The sequence below is a fragment of the Aythya ferina genome (assembly GCF_964211825.1).
Source record: "Aythya ferina genome assembly, chromosome: 14".
Classification (NCBI taxonomy): domain Eukaryota; kingdom Metazoa; phylum Chordata; class Aves; order Anseriformes; family Anatidae; genus Aythya; species Aythya ferina.
The window spans coordinates 7,488,851-7,501,225 of NC_140312.1; the positions used below are offsets into that span (position 1 = coordinate 7,488,851).

General features: G+C 40.7%; 1 protein-coding gene across 8 annotated transcripts in view; it reads left to right on the forward strand.

Moving 5' to 3' along the window:
* SGCD (sarcoglycan delta) overlaps window positions 1–12,375 on the forward strand; it is a 401,695-nt gene that overhangs the window by 182,355 nt on the left and 206,965 nt on the right. For 7 of the 8 annotated variants that reach the window (XM_084536002.1, XM_084536004.1, XM_084536008.1 and 4 more), the window contains one exon: window positions 6,673–6,851. The gene's annotated coding sequence lies outside the window, so the exon portion shown is untranslated. Of the gene's footprint in view, window positions 1–4,846; window positions 4,977–6,672; window positions 6,852–12,375 lie in introns of all 8 variants that reach the window. The other variant, XM_084536007.1, reaches the window with a different exon arrangement.

Below are 12,375 nucleotides of genomic sequence, written 5' to 3' on the forward strand. Positions count from 1 at the left end.
TTGTTTGTTAGTTACACTCCCATTTTAAGCTTGAGTAAGAGGAAATCCAGTTAGATACTGCTGTATTGACAAAGGCTGTACCACACGGTGCCTCTGAGAGAAACCTGTCGGCTCCTTGTTGGCAGAACTGGCTTTATTTCATTATTGAAATATTTTGAATAATAAGTGCAAGCTGTTTGGTACTCATTCTGTCCTAAATCCAGAAAATCAGTTAAGCATTGCCCCACTCCCCCAAGAACATGTAGTCATTTGACAAGGACATGTGCATTGCTGGAACTTTGTCCTTACTTTTCATTGAACTGACAGAAGAAACAATCTCACAGGAGAGCAGCAGTACAAGGACAGATGTGAATGTAAGCACTTTCCAGCATTGGTAGCCCAAGAGATATTATTTTATACTGTAACCAGACTGTAGGAGTAGTAGTAAAAGTAATAATAATAATAAAATAAAAAACCTTAATGGTGTAATGCAGTGCTAGCAGCTAGACAGTTAGACAGTAGCTTGTAACTTAATGCTTTTGAACATGAGTAGCAGCCTTTGTAAGCAGATTTTTTCTTCAAGATACACATTTTATTTCAAAAGGGAAATATTTCCACTGTGTATCTGGATTTCATTTTCAACAATTATTTACTCTTATGTAGCAGTAGCAGCAAGACTTGTGCAGATTTTAGCGTTTTACTTTTGTACCTCATCACATTAATACTTATTTCTTCTTTCCCTGGATACCTTTATTTTTTAGTTAGATGACAAAAACAAACAAAATAAAAACACATCATATAATTATATTAATTTCACTCAATGTATTCTCCATCTTGTCACTACCTGCACTCTTTCATTGAGTTATCTTCTTCAGGAAGCCCATCACACCACCAGCCTCCACCAAATTTCTAAATCATGGGTGTTATCACCTGAATTGCAGTTCTGCTATTTCACTATTTGTTTTCTTGGCAGGGAAGGAAAAAAACTCAAAGCAGCTGAGTGCCAGTATTGCTGGCAACTTCTGTTTTATTTATGTTTTGTACTGAGCCATCGTGAATGACAAAGTATGTCTGGGGACACGGTCGTGGGCAATGCTCTAAGTGTTAGAGTTGGAAAGGTGCCATAGTTGCATTGCTACCAATTTTTTACCATTAGCCTTCCGGAAAGAAGGATTCAAAGTCTCATTTTATTCTCTTATTCACCAGTGTCACCTCTACACTAAATTAATGTAAGATCTTTACCAGAGATGGAGCTGACAGGATGAGATGTTGATCCTACAGCTTCCTTGACGTGGCAAGAGCAGAGAAACAAATCCTATAAAACATAGAAGCCAGCCTCCCTTAGCTTTGAGCTATGAGGAGTCATGGGCATCCTTTGAGATAGTCAAATACCCTTCCTTTCAGCTGAAGCCAGTGAATGTGTTGGGAGCATTTTAAGCCATATTGTCCTGAAGCTCTCTAGGAAACAGTGAGCTTGATCCCGAAGACAGGGCAAAATGCAGCAGCTGTTACTTGGCTGTACGGGGGCTAATGTCCAAGGCTGTAATTAGAAGATATATCTGCTAATGAATTGTTGTAATCCCCTGCTGTGTTCTAAGTCTGCTGTGGGATCTTTTTCTTGCACTTACAGAAGATGCTGACCTTGTTAAATATTTAGCAATAAAAATGTGTTTTTTCCCTGCCTGTTTCACAGCCTTTTTTTCTGGCTCTACCAGCTCCCCTGTATTAGTTTTGTGTGTTTGCCCAGGTGTAGCTCTAGGGAAGGAGGGTATTTACAAGAGTGCATGTGCTCGTGCTGCATATGCCTGACTGTTGCACGTGTCTGCATGGCTGTACACATGCACAGAGTTTTGATTTCCTAATGTCCACACTACAAGTAAAAGCCAAAAGAACTTTAATATTTAAGCAAGGAGATACGGTTTCAATTATTTTTAAGTCATCACACTCCTTAAATATTTAATCTTTCCCAAGCCCAACTAATTTCTTCAATTGCAGTTAGGTAGGTTGCAATTAATTTTTGATGAGACAAACTGATACTAATTTGAATATCTACTATACTGTAAGATTTGTTTGCAAATATGTTGTTCAGCTTTCAGATACTGCTTTTTTGCCCTATAAAAAGCTGCAAATTCTCACTAATATAGTCACGTCTGGCCACGAGGCCTGTACCTTGAGCTGTATGACGCCCAAACACAAGGATGACTGTGCTGGGTCAGATAAAGGTCCAGCCGGCTCCTGTCCTCGTCTTGACAGTGATCAATAGCGGACGTCTAAAGAAGAATATAAGAGCAGGACAAAGGTATAGCAAGACTTCCTTTGAGATAGTCTCCCGTCCATCATCGATTCGTGGTCAGGGAACATTTCAAGGTAGAAGTGGCGTCTTCAAATTTAATATTTGAGCTGATTTGTTACATCTAAAGTGTATGGTTATTTTGTATAATTCATGCTTTTTATCAGTAAAGGACTGAAGTTCCTCTAAGGGAAATACTGTCTTTTTACTGGAAAACTGTCTTGTCTGCCTTTCTGATTAATGAGAACGTTTATATGCCTGCTTTTGTAGCTTGAAGACTGATTCGATGCATTTAACTATGTTAATTTAGGAATGTACCAGAATATTTAATTTAGGGTTCCTGAAACCGAATGTAAAACTCTGAATTGGTGGTATAACAAAAGTAATTTGTAGTTTGTCAGTAGCTACCTCCACACATCTGATCGAAGGAGAATGGGGGTGGTATTAAATTTTAGAACAAAAAAGCAAATTGAAATGTGGGACTTCTAGTACATGGGGCATTTCTGTGTGATTTCAGATTGAAGCAATGCCAAATTTCCTGTATCTCCTGTGAACCACCCATCAACAGCTACCTTTACAGACATTTATGTGTATAAACGCATAAAATACATTTTGGATTAGAATCTTTCACATTTTACCTTTGAAACAAAGTTCCTGCAAGCTACAGCAGCTGCAGACTGGAACAAACATTTGTCAGCAGGGATGACGGTGTCTGCCTCACTCTCCATCCATCACTCTGGGCTCGGGCAGTGGCTATCAGGACGGCTGCTTGCTAGAGCTGCCCAAAGTCAGAGATCCAAGGAACAGCTCAGGAGCTGTGTGCTGCATTCTCTGGTTCCTGGCTTCCTGTTCTATGGTTTCCATGCACTTTAAATTTACTGTTCAAAAGCATTTGTCATCAGATGGAAGCCTTTTAAATTGGCAAGAAAACTTCATTGGGCCTTAAAATTGCGTGATACTGACATGGAAAAGAGAAACTTCTTTTTGGTTAATCTGATTTATATATATATATATACACACACACACACACTGTATTTCATTTTATCTGGTGCTGTTTTAGCAATAGTGATGCTCGGTGGTCATGAAGACTGCAACATCCACATCAGTATCAATTCATCGAGTCACAAAGTAAAAAAACACAACTGACTTTTGATAAACTTTTATAAGAATGAAATTTCTATTCTGCCAGTGATTAACTCCAAGGTCCAGATGTAGCAACTAAATTAAACTGATGGAAACAATTTCTCTGATTTGTGCGTACCTACTGGTGTTTAAGTGGTGCCACAGCTCATCAGTGATCATTCCTCTCTCAGAAAAGAAAAAAAAAATTGAGTCCTTAACCCAGAGAGTGGGAAGGAGACCTGAAATAGGGTAACATCCTCAGCGTAGGTTTTGTTTTTTAACTTTAGCCCTGCTTACTGTCCTTTTGTTGGACACTGATTTTACAGATCTCTAGTGAACCCAAAACTTGGCACTTTACTGGAATTTTCAGGTTATCTGAGCTTACTCAGAGGAGGGGAAGAGTGGCAGACAGCATTGGAAGGACGAGTTGTCCACGAATGCAGATGCAACCTTGTCCTAGTGAATACCAGTCTGTAGCTACTGAGTTTGCTGTGAACTGTACCAACTTTCCACCACAATCGTTAACTCCACTCCTACACCTTACTGCTCACAGGAGCCCTGGCCACAGTTTTTATTTAGTTAAGTTGTACCGCGGGGGTGAGGGATGTCTGTAAAAAATACTTGTATTGGAGAGATGGAATCAGTGCACAGTCACTGCATTTTATTGTGACCGAAGTTGTTTTTCCCCATCATCTCCCTAACTCCTGTTATTTCCCAACCTCCAGCATCACAAAACATCAGGATTACTCCTGAATTTCAGACTGGCTCAGACAACTATTTGGCTGGAATCTGCAGCAGTATTTTCCAGCTCACTGCTGCTGCTGTGCTCTCATTCCCGTAATGGTAGTGGTTACAAGTGAGGGAAGCTTTCTTCTTCTTTTTCTTTTTTTTTTTTTTTTTCCTTGTCTTTTTTTTTTTTTTTTCCTGGTCTTTGCCAAGAGCTGAAAGTGCACTCTCCTGCCCGTGCTGTAATTTATGATCCGCCCAGCAGTGCAGGAATTCAGAGAGCACAGAAAGTCTAAGTGCATGCATAGCAGCTTATTAAGGCAATGTGCCAACTTCTAACCAAAGGGATTTGCTTCAGATGAGAATTGGCAAACTGTTCTAAATAGGAGCTTTCAAAAACACGTCTTTTCCAACCTGAGACCAGGCTCCTGCACTCAGTTTGCAATGATGGTCTAGTCCTATTACCGGTTCTTCTACTTTTCAGCTCAGATAATGCTGTAGGAAATGCACAAAATGTAGAACTGATTTTTTTTTCATGATTTTTGTGATACATTTTTATGAAGAAAAATGAAAAAAAAAGTAGTTGTAAATGTGGTCCTCAGACAGAAAGCCCTTGAAAGCAGTAGAATCAGGTCTTGCTGCTACCTATGGGTCTGCTATTGCCCATAAGTCTTTCGGGAACCATTTCAGTCAGCAGTCTGATTTTTCATATGTCTTTTGCAACTAAAGGCTTTACAGTTAGCCTGGAAGAGGACAGGAACTGTGAACTCCACTTTTTTTCCTTCATGTCTGAATTCAAGAGACGCAGAAGACTTGAAAACGTGTGCCAAGAAATTTGCTCTGCTTCTCACCTCCTGTTGTAGGTATCTCACAGGCTGCTCCATACACTTTTATGTATGAGACATAGCATAAACCATTTGTCTAAGGTCCAGTGAAGTAATTAGTGCTAAATGAAGTGACTATACTTGGCTGTTCTGATCTGTGTGACCATGATAGCTATCATGTATATCAGTATACCTTTGGTAAAATAAATTAATAAAATATTGATAATGATTTTAAAAATGTAACATGATGCTAACTTTAGGTATGGGCAGTTTTGCACACTGATTAGTGAAATATTCTCTATTGCAAGCCCCCAGACTGACTGGGATTTCCAGCTGTAACCTGTTCCTGAGTTCAGGATTTTTTGTGAAGAAAAAAATTACATTTTTTGTAATGGGACTTTGTGGTATTTCAAGCTGTCACGGGCTTTCTCCTGTGTAGGAGACCTCTGAGGAATAAATGTCTCCTTATTTTATTTTTTTTTTTCTCCCTTCTCTTCTTTGCATGTTTCTAAGCAAATTAGAGTCTGACTATGTTCATGGCTGCTGTGTTGAGCTGACGTTAGACAAATCATCTCTGAGCCTTGTTTATGGACACAAAACACCTGGCACTTCCACTTGTCACTCAGAGCTGTGGCTGTGCCCTTGAGAAGGCAGCCCCAACTGCCCGGGGGTGATCCCTTCCTTCCTCTTCTTCATCACCTGTGCTTTTCCTCCCTTGGAGAGCAGAGCAGGAAGAGGACCCTAACCCTGGCACTTCTGGAAGGGCTGTATGGCAAGCTGAGGCCAGCCAAAGCAGCCAGGGGACAGGGACCGAGGTGAGCTTCCTGGGCAGCTGCAGTCCAACAAGTGAATTGCTTGCCAGCTAGTCAAGGGGCCAGATCCTGCTCTTCATTTGCTCCTCACCTGCTTTGTGCAGTTCTGCCTCATCTCACTTCGCAGGCCATATCGGCTATCTGAGGGAAGAACAATCCTTTGAATATTTTCCCACGTGCCAGAGAAATTAGGGGTGACTAATACGTGGCAGCAATGAACATACAGATGTTTGAACTTCTCAGTGCTTCTCCAAGGTTTTTGTGTGCTGATCGTATTGTTTCAAGGTGGTTGTGTTCAGTGATGTTGAGCTAGAAAACATGGTGATATTGAGCTCTCACCCTCCCAGAAATCCTTAGGATGTTTTTCTGTCTCTGACAATTGGTTTGGAAACAGAACTTCAGGAACATGTTGCTGAGGGTTGGGCTGACAGCCGCTGCTTCCCATTGACTAAAAGACCTAATGTAATTGCCTGATTGGGAGCTTTGAATTTCCTGAATGTGAGCCATTTTAACAGTACAAAGTATTAAGACTGAGGCTGTATCCATGCTTTTAATATGAAAGTTCTGTTATTCTGTGAAAAGTGCCATAATAAATTAAAATATTCCCTATGGAGAAGTGTATTACTTACTTTCTTAGTATGATATCTGGCTGGAATAAAATGCAGCCAAGCTGGCATTCGTTTCATGGTGCAGTGGTGCTATTAAAGTATTGTAAAGCAAGAATAGCTTTGTACCACCATTCCTGAATTCAAAGATTGCCCTCTGAAGGTGCCATGCATGATGGATTGTCACAGGCTCTTTGTCCTGCCTTGACATTTCATTCCTATCAGATGTTGTCTTATGCTCTGCTCTGAATCTGCCAAACAACTGACCCTAGAATTTAATTCCACACCTTCTCCTCTCTCCTTTTTCTGAACAGCATCTTCTGCAGCTGAGGCTCTAACGTACTGGAGGACACTGAATCTTCCTCAGGGACAAGGGTGAGCTGGACCCTCTGGGGACCTTAGAAAGGAGTTGCGGTTGGTGGTCACCTGGGGAACTTACTGCACACCAATGTTGCTCTGAAACGAGTTGAGTCCAACATTCACGTTTGGTAAGGTATGTCATTCTCCCCCTGCTTTTGTCTTTGTACTGTTTTTTTGTGTATCTACATACTGTGAAAACAGTAAGTTAGCAGCCTTTGTGTTTGTTGTTATATATGTGCCATGCTCATACTGCCTCAGTAAATAACCTTTGCTCTCTCTGAATTTGGAGAGTGTTCATCAAAACTGAAGTGTTTTTAAAGTCTTGGGCTCAAGGGGGTGCGTGTTTATATCAAGTGTTTTATTGAACACAGTGCTCATTGATGGTTGTGTTTTGTTGATGATGATGTATACGTGCTGATAGACACCCTCATTTTGGAAGTCTCACTTGTTGTGTTTCACTTATGTCTGTAGTTCAGAGGGTCAGAGAGGAAAATAATAAACAACGCTGAAGTAGCCAATTTGTAATACAGCCCTGTGCTCCCCTTTGTGTTTGGTATATTTTCATTGTTTGCCAAGGACAGTAATAATACCAATTTCTTGCATAAGCTTACGTGCCCTCTTTGTTGCGTGGCTTTTATAATTTTTACTTGTGTGGAAGTTCTCATATAACACAAAAACATTTCCTTTGTTATACTGTAAACATAGCAAGAAAATATGTAACCCATCTTTTAACAATAAATTGAAGGCCAGGACTTAAGGAACATACTATAGACAAATCCTGTGCTGTAGAAGCATTTAGGGCAGTGTAGCCTCTGATACTGCAGTTTCTTTTCTGTAGGCCAAGTTGTTTCTGTGGAGGCAAAATTTGCTTCCAAAGAATAAAATTTAAAGTATTGGTTCCAAGATGCTCATAGAATGGCATCAGATGATGCTATCCTTTCTTATTTAACACATAGGTATTGACTTCTCTTTCATGACTGAACCAGCAGTACGGTTTGTTGACAAAATTATAGCAGCAATATAACACCCGTATTTGGTGTTAGTGGGGAAAAAAAGGACTTACTTAAGACTTACTTAAAAGTCTCTAAGAAAACATGAGGCTATGCTTTCATTCTTCAGCTTTTGATATCATCACACCTGTAGTGTTACCTCTGGAAATTTAGGCTCAAATTTTCATGCTTCAGCCCTGCAGGTAGTGCTTGTGCACCCAGGCAGCACTTGTTGGGAAGGGCTCTGGGGGAAAGGCTGTGCTGCTTGGAAACCAGTGGCACCTGAAAGTTTGTACATTGCCAGAAAAACGCAATTCCTATATAATTTATGGTGCACATGTATATCCAGTGTTGCAAGTGCAGCTATTGGGAAGATCAGAAGGTGCTGGTGAGGAGACCAAACCTGTGGTTCTATCTGCTGCCCAGGTGGGTGGTAGCTGAGACTTCTTATATCCCACAGCCCCCATGACATGGTGAGGATGAGCCAGAGTGACAGAGCAATGCTGCACAAACCGAGACCTGTGCCTGCTTGCCTCTGCCAGGCTGTACCAGAGCACTGGATTCCTACAGGTAGACTCAGATCATGATGCCAGCTGGGATTCATTTACCTAGATTCTTGCTTAAGCTCCCTGTGAAGACAGGCATTTCTGGGAGGTGATTTGTGTTGAACATTTTGCATACCTGACTTAAAATGGCTTCTGCAGGTACGTGCCTGTCTCCAGTAATTGTAGAAAATGTTGGAATAGCTTAAATTATGTCCTTACCTTTTAAATGTTGAGAGTCAAGAAAGGTCTGTTCTGCCTATAGTATATATTATTAATCTGTTCAGGTGTTTCAAGAAAACCACATTGGTGTCAGGAGGAGAGGTTTCTATTGTTAAAACCCCTGCAGTACTTGTTCTGTTTGTCTGTCTGCTACAGTAGCATCTGTTTTCTAGAACAGAAGCCTGTTAAACATCACTTAGGATTTTGTTGTCATCTTTACTTTTGTTTATTTCCAAGCTGTTGCTCTTGTGATTATAATACCTAAAGGAGAAGGCTGTAAGGGAGGTATTTCATAACCAAGAGAGCTTCTCAGCTCCTATGGAGAAATATTTTACTCTATTATAATGTAGAAATCGCAGCAGTTTGTTTAGTTCTGTGTTTGAGATTTGTAGGTGAAAGTAAATGTATTTCCCCTTCTCTGTGTGTGTTCCACTGGGTGCACTGGGTGTCCCGTGATGTGTGGGGATCCACTGCAGGTGTGGGCAGTTGGTGTCTGCATTTGTACAGTTGCAGCACAGGGGAATGAGGGGAGAACAGATTCCAGGGGAGTTACAGTGTCCTGGTTGCTGCATTGCTGGTGTTGTTTCATGCAATAAAAGCAGTATTGATAGGATAGCCCAGGGAAATGTTGTAAAGAACTATTAGCCTGTTCATAGGAACTATCCCTTAATGGTGATGGTAACGACGCACACCTCCAGACCTCGGCTGTTCCAGTCACCTGGACAAGTTGAGTTTTGTGAGGCTAGGACGTTTGGTTGGCAGTGACCTCAGTGCTGGCCCTGCTTTGGGCAGTCCAGCAGTGTGATGGACTCCCCACGTCCTTCTCATCAGAATCAGCCTGACTCTTGGTCCCTGAGACTCACACCTCGGGCAGCAGAGGTTGTGTGGGTGTGTTTGATACCCACAGCTGGAGGCATGGAGGTAGCCTTGGCTGAGCTGCTGAGGAACCTATAGGGCAAAGCACGAGATTTGGATGCGGATCTGTTTGACTGAGGTTCCTGCTCTGATCTGAGCCAGCTTCTTTCATGTGTTTAGTTTAGTTAAGCGATTACAGTAACACCAAATGACATCACGATCTGCATTTGCTATGTATCTCTGCTGGAAATGGCAAAATATGTCCAGATAATGTTAACTGAATGCATTCATCTTGCAGCATAAGTTGTTTGCTCACATGAGACAAGCTGATTCCCTTTTAGCAGCACTTCATTGTTTGTGATGATGGTATTCTTATTGTGTAAGGATTTTTTTTTAACTGATCTGTAGATGAAATGTAGAGTAATATTTTTCCTTAAATTGCTTTAAGATTAGATTTTTAGATTAGTAGAATCAGGTTAGTAAAATGCTTTGTTCTGCTGAAAAAGCACATTCAATAAATATGAGAAAAATTTTAAGTAGACATTAACCATAGTTGATAAATTTTATCTTGCAAGTAGAATTGGAAAAACAAACAAACAAAAAACCCTCCACCTACATTCATTTAATGTTTTATGGATCTTGTAGCAATTAATTGTCTTCATTACATAGGCATAAATCCTCAGTGTAATTCAGCTATTTCAGATGAATTGCTTTGGATATTTTGCTTCGTTTAGGCTGTAATTTTTTATTTTTTTTTTTAAGTTTAATTCCAACATTACATTTTTTATTTTAACCACTCCCAAATATTTTGTAAATCAGATCAATTAACAAAATTTCATTTTATTATAGGACAGTGTAGAGGCAGTGTTGCAACTGTGATGGTATGATACAGGCAAAGCAAAGAGAGGGTGTAGTTGTATATGCAAGCCCTTCTTGACCTATAGCAGTGCAGTAAGCAGCTCTGCTTTTCTCATTCCCTATATTTGGTCAAAAAAATTACTGCCTCTCTCTTCAAATTCTTCTTGCTTTTTACATAATTTTATTTATGAAATCAGAAACAAACACTGATTTTGCGGGTCTCTACGTGTGGATGTCAGTAAGACCATAATGTGATTTTTTCCAATGGCTTGATGAGGGGTGCAAGTCTACTGGCTGTGTCTGAATACATCAGTGAAATTCTCTTTCTGTTTTATTGAAGGAAACATTCACTTGGAGTGTGAGGGGATATCTGCTTGAATTCCTCAAGTTAAGTTTTCAGTAAACGCTGTTTTTCTCAATTGGATTTTCCACACCAAATAAGAAAACAGAACTGGATACAGAATCACCTTCTCTCTCTCTATATATATTTATCTATTAATGAGCACTCTGAGATTGTTCGTATGAGTAATATTTATGCAAATATTCTCTAGTGTTTATCTGAACTATTTTGCCAGGGTGAGGAAATAAAATGGCTATTATACTTGCATGTTTTGTAGCAAGATCAGCAGACTGGCTGTTAACGTATCAATTCCATTGATGACACCACTTCTGCAACCCTATTCACTCTGCTTCTCCTGACAGGGCTTTTATTGAATCCATCAACCTGACACATATCAAAGCACAATTTCTGATAAAAAATATCTTGGTGTAAAATGAATTAAAAGCTGATATCAGCAGCAGAACTGAGTTGAATTTCTGAAAGAAAATAAGAAACTCCAAAACTAACATCGAATTCTTAAGATATCAATCACAGAACAGTAATATAATAGTCCTTTACCTGTAGTCTTGAAATACTGAGAAGTCAATGGATCTGCCCTAAGTCATATAAATGGGCTTGTTCCTGGGCTGTCACCTTACAGCTCTGCCTTCTGGACTTCAGAGAGCGTGATGAAGTAGTGGTTAATTTTCTCCTGGAGACCTTTCTCCTGTAAGGACCAAAGACCTCCTTGTAATTACTTTGCACTCTGGTCTTTGAGAAATTTGAAGTCTGAAAGGAAAACGTTAACCAAGGTCTGAACGGAGTAAAGCTTCTTTCTCGCAGCAGATGCAGCAGTTCAGAGCCCCTTACCACCACTGAGCTGCTGCTTGGCAGCCCCTGGGCCACAGGCTGGGCAGAGTCAAATTAGGGTGAAAACTTCAGGCTGCAGACATTTTGGAATTGCCTGGCTCAAAACCTTCTGAAAACACATTCCCATATCTGCTTGCAACCTGCCCGTCTATCTGTCTCTCCTCATCCTGCTTTTCTACCCCTTTCATTTTGCGTTTCTTAGATAAGCAGCTTCAGACAAGGCTGCATTTGCTCTGGTACTTCTTTTGCTGTGCCCCAGCTCACTTACCTCTTATTTTTGGCTAGCCCACGCTATAAAGTACAGCTAATAATAACCATGCTTTTTGCTCTGTGGCATGTCTGCTCTTGGATAAGTCTCCACTGGCAGTTTGCAGCCTAGCAGCGAGGAAGAGGAGGGCAGCCAACAGTTGATGTGGAAAATTAATTATGAACTACCATCCTCCTGCCATGTGGTTAAGGAAGCTCTGCTTTCCAAGCTTTACATCCAGCCTTGCAGAAAAGAAATGAAAATACTGCCTTTCCTTCCTAGAACAGTGGGGATTTTGCCAGAACAAAGCTTAGTGGAGAATGTCACATGTAGGCCTGATGATTCAGGATGCTCGAGAGCCCTTACTGCTCCGCCCGTACTGTGACATCACCCAGGAAGTCATTTTTACATCTTGTTGGACAAATGCTGGCTTAGTTGCACATCCAGTTGGTTACTGCTTGTGTCTGTGCTGAGGAAACCACCCGTGTCCCATGTCAGTAAGTAGTCGGGAAGCAACATTTTGTGTTTCTGTGTTGTGGCAACTTGGGTACGTTCGGGTTCAGATGAGCTACAGCTTGTCGTGTTTTCTGAATTTGAGAGTGACTAGGAAAAATCCCATCAGGATGACACATTTATTTTACAATGATCCACAAAAGTGGCCTGTGATGTACAAAGGGAGAGTCTGACAGGCATCACATAGCCCTGGGATTGTAATTACCAAAAGGAGCAGTTCTTTCCCTGAACAACCTCTGTCT